General features: G+C 41.1%; 1 protein-coding gene across 1 annotated transcript in view; it reads right to left on the reverse strand.

The window, feature by feature from the left end:
• LOC122252038 (nectin-1-like) overlaps window positions 1-5000 on the reverse strand; it is a 187084-nt gene that overhangs the window by 161865 nt on the left and 20219 nt on the right. The gene's annotated exons all lie outside the window — the stretch shown is intronic.

A 5000-nucleotide genomic window follows, 5' to 3' on the forward strand; every position in this document is an offset into this window, starting at 1 on the left:
TTATCTTTGTTATCGATGTTATCATTATCATTATCATTATTTTTATAAGTTTGGTTCTTGTTATCTTTTCTCTATTTATTGGCATTCCTTGAGCACCTTTTCCTGTTCATAATGTTGATTTTATTTTCTTGTAACAGTAGCACTTAGCAAAAGCCGATGATACAAGCCACCTTTTAGTAAGAAAAAGTAGCCATCCCCCCCCTCCCCCCACACACCCCCTTAACAATTGCACACCTCCATCACCATTCCCCCTCTTAGAACAACCACCACAACAACCATCACCATAAACAACACAATATCACAACGTCATCACCATCAACATCAACGTCATCACCTCCACATCAACGCCAGCATCACCACACACTCACCACCGCCTCGCTCTGTCAAGCCTCAATGATATTAGAAGCAGAAAGAACAATGGTCTGATAAGTCTCCAGCCAGCGTGAGTTTAGGGTGTCTGCAACACCAGATACCGGGCCGGGAACCAACGGCGGTGTGAAATTTACCAGCTTCCCTTCCCTTCTTCTTCTCTCTCTCTCGTGCGCTTTCTCTCTTTCTTTCGCGCTCTAGAGCTTTCTCTCGATTTCGTTCTCGTTCTCGTTCTCTCGCTCTCTCGAGCTCGTTCTCTCTTTCGCTTTCTCGCTCTCTTGCTTTCTCTCTCTTTCTTGCTTTCTCTCGCTCTCGCTCTCTCTCTTTTGGTCTTGCTCTCTCTCTTTTGCTCTCTCTCTCTCTCTCTCTCTCTCTCTCTCTCTCTCTCTCTCTCTCTCTCTCTCTCTCTCTCTCTCTCTCTCTCTCTCTCTCTCTCTCTCGCTCTCGCTCGCTCTCGCTCTCGCTCTCTTCCTTTTGCTCTCGCTCTCTCTCTCGTTCGCTCGCTCTCGCTCTCTGACTCTCTTATATATATATATATATATATATATATATATATATATATATATATATATATATATATATATATATATATATATATATATATATATATATATATATATATATATATATATATATATATATATATATGTATATATGTATGTATATATATATATATATATATATATATATATATATATATATATATATATATATATATACATATATATGTGTGTGTGTGTGTGTAAATACATATTTGTGTGTGCGTGTACATAAATATACATGACGACAAATAGACCCAAAGGGAGGAAAGGCCCAGCTTATATCTAGATACAGACTCCAAGTATCTAACACCAGCGATTAAAAGCTAGATAAAACCAAACGACACAACCTTCAGCAGAAATCCAACTCCTTATGAAAAGGTGACCCAAGACTTAAAATACCTTAGCAATATCAATGCCCCTTCGATCCTCACCCCCCCCTCCCTCCCCTCCCATACCCTCCCCACTCCCCTCCCCTCCCCATCCCCATCCCCATCCCTATCCCAAGATCACCCTTAACCATCCATCAGGGAGAAGGAGGAGAAGGAGGAGGAGGAGGAGGAGGAAGAGGAGAGGGGCGGGGGAGGGAGGTAGTATAGAAGCACCGTGCGGGTAATTAGGACTTATAATGATCCATAATGACGTGAAAGTAGGCTCCGTTAATCACCTGTTTACGTGGGAGATAACTAGATTGTCAACACTTTTAGGCATTTCAACTTGATTTCCTCCTTGGTGAAATATGTTTGCAAGGTCGTTGGACATATTCATTAGCGCCGGGAAAGGGCTAAGTTACATCAGTCTCCCCTGCGACAGATGAGGTAAGTGTTAAAAAATTCGATTGTCGTTTTCTGAACTGAGATTTTTATTTTATTTTGATTGCTATTTTTGTTATTATTATTATTATTATTATTATATTTCTTATCATTAATATTATTGTTTTTCTTAATTATCATCCTTATCGTTGTTTCAATTTTTATCATTTTCTCTTTTGTCGTTTTCATTATCTTGAATGTCATTATAGTTATCATGTCCATTATCATTAATGTTATTAGCATTATCTTTATCATTGTTGTATGACTGTGGTCACTTTTATTAATTTAATGACCATTTCATATCACTTTAATCCTCATTTCCACAACAACTATAATGATGATAAAGATACGTATGATGATTATCATTTTAAGCGTCACGATAATAATGATAATGATAATAGTAATACTGATGATGATAAGGATAATAATATTAATGCAATTATGAAAATATAGATGATAATTATGATAATAAACAGGATAATCATTATAATGATAATGATAGCAATGATAATGATAATAACAATGATAATGATAATGATCATAAGAATAATAACAATTATGATAATGATGATAACTATGATGACAGTAGGAACAATAACAATAGTAATAACAAGGTTACTAATAATTTCAATGGTAAGAATGATAATAATAGCAATGATAATGATGATTATGACGATGATGATAGTAATGAGGATTATAAGGATAAAAATGATAATAACGATAATGATGATAATGGTAATAATGATAATAACAATTTAAATATGATAATAATTAGTTGTTGTTTTTTATCAGAGTAATAATAACAATAACGATGATGATAATCACGATAATGATAACATCATTATTAACCAAAGATTCATGAAGATTAATGAATCAGTCAGCCACATGCACGCGATCATTCACAGTCATCAAGCATGGCATCAGCGCCACCCTCCTGCATGCGGCATTCCTTGCAATCCTTACTCTTGACCGGTCAATTGCAATAGATGCTCATCAAAATTGATTTTTCAATTACCTTAGACTGTTGAAAGAAACACGAGATGAAGAGGAGAAAGAGAATGCGAGACAAGATGACCTGGCAATATGTCATTATGAAGATGAGAGTTGCCATTCGTGTTGCCATTACGAAACACCTCCCTCTCCCCCCCCCACCCAACCCCCGCTAACGACACCTCCCCCCACCTTAACCCCATCCCCGCTAACGACACCTACCCCCCCACCCAAACCCCACCCCCATCACCCCCACCGACGATACCCCCCCTCCGCACCTACCCAACCCCCAACCCCCCCACCTACCCCCCTCTCACCCCCCCACCTACCCCTTCCGTCCCAAAGTTACCATCTCGTATAGGGGCATCTGCTTAATGAATGCCCTTTAATGGGTCTAATGAGCAAATATATATTAAGCTATTGCCCCGAGAGGATGGCTAATCGAATGATAACGATAGGGGACAAATCAAGGGCAAAAGACACAGAAAAGAATTGAGGAGTTACAGTGGAAACAGAGGCGCGGTTGGGGAGAGGGGGAGGGAGCAGGGGGAGGGAGAGGGGGAGCGGGAGAAAGAGGGGCAGGGGGGAGTAAGAGGGGGAGGGAGGGTTTGGGTGGCTTGCTTGAGTGTGGGCTTGATGTTGGTTGTTTCCTTGTTTTTTTGTTTTTTGGTTTTTGTTTTCTGGTTGCCTATTTTTTTCTTTCTTTCTTTTATGCTGTCTTGGTCTGTTTATTCTGTCTATTTGTTTTCCTTTGTCTATCTATCTATCTGTCTGTCGGTCTATCTGTATCGGTTTATCTATCTATCGGTCTGCATGGCTGTCTGCTTGTCTATTTATGTATATATCTATCTTTCTACTTATCTTTATACATCTAACTGCCTCTCTCTCTCTCTCTCTCTCTCTCTCTCTCTCTCTCTCTCTCTCTCTCTCTCTCTCTCTCTCTCTCTCTCTCTCTCTCTCTTTCTCTCTCTCTCTCTCTCTCTCTTCCTCTCTCCCCTCTCTCCCTCCTCTCTCTCTCTCTCTCTCTCTCTCTCTCTCTCTCTCTCTCTCTCTCTCTCTCTCTCTCTCTCTCTCTCTCTCTCTCTCTCTCTCTCTCTCTCTCTCTCTCTCTCTCTCTCTCTCTCTCTCTCTCTCTCTCGCCCTCCTGATCCCCCTCTGCCCCCCATTCCCATTCGGCAGACACTCGCCATCATCACGTTTTTTTTTTAGTTACCCGTAATGAGAAAAAATGTCGGTGGATTTGCCTCGTTTTCTTTTGCCTATTATTCCTCTCAACGTTTTCTTTACGTAGGAACGTAATAAGATGTTATGTTTGTTCTTCTTGTTTGTTCTTCTTGTTCTTGTTCTTCAGTGATTTAATGGTGAAGGGATGACAAGAATGAAATTATAATTCCGCTATTCATGATTCTCACACTGATTTCCTTCTGATTCTTCTAGTTTTCCCATTTTCCTTCTTTTCTTATCTTCATCCTCCTGTTCCTGTTCCTCCTCCTCCGTTTTCTCCTTCTCTCCTCCTTTTCTTTCTCCTCTTCCTATTCTTCCTTCTCCTCCTCCCATTCTTCCTCCTCCTTCTCCTCCTCTTTTTCTTCTTCCTCTTACTCCTCCTCTTCTTCTTTTTCATCCCCCTCCCCCATCTCCTTCTCCTTCTTCTCCTCTTCCTCCTCCTAATCCTCCTCCTTTCCTTCCTCTTCTACTTCTTTTTCTTCCTCTTCCTTTTTCTTCTCCTCCTCCTCTCCCTCTTCCTCCTCCTTATTCTTCTCCTCCTCCTCTTCCTCATTTTCTTCCTCCTCAGCCTTCTCCAACTTCTCCTCCTCCTACTCTTTTTGTTTTTCCTCCTCCTCCTACTCTTCCCCCTCCTACTCCTCCTCCTCATCCTCATCCTCCTCCTCTTCCCCCTTCACCTCCTCTTCCTCATCCTCGTCGTCGTCCTCCTCCTCCTCCTCCTTCTCCTCCTCCTTCTCCTCATCCTCCTCCTCACCCTCCCCCTCCTCCTCCCCCTCCTCCTCCTTCTCCTCTTCCTCCTCCTACTCCTCCTCCTACTCCTCTTCCACTTCCTCTTCCTTCTTCTTCTTTCTTTTTTTCTTCCGAAGGACATCGCGTTCAAAACACGTAAGGCAAAAGTTCCAGAGGGTCGAGAAAAGTTCCATTTAATTACTAATTACTGAGTGATACAAAGGTGCCAATGATCACCGCTCACCAAAGAATGGAAGGGGCGAGACAATGCAGCAAACAGACATTTTCTTTTTTTTTTATCGTGATGAGGATTCTTTTGTCTGACTGTCTGTTTGTC

The sequence above is a fragment of the Penaeus japonicus genome, unplaced genomic scaffold, assembly GCF_977035675.1.
Source record: "Penaeus japonicus unplaced genomic scaffold, GWHDUDI00000001_assembly GWHDUDI00000011, whole genome shotgun sequence".
NCBI lineage: Eukaryota > Metazoa > Arthropoda > Malacostraca > Decapoda > Penaeidae > Penaeus > Penaeus japonicus.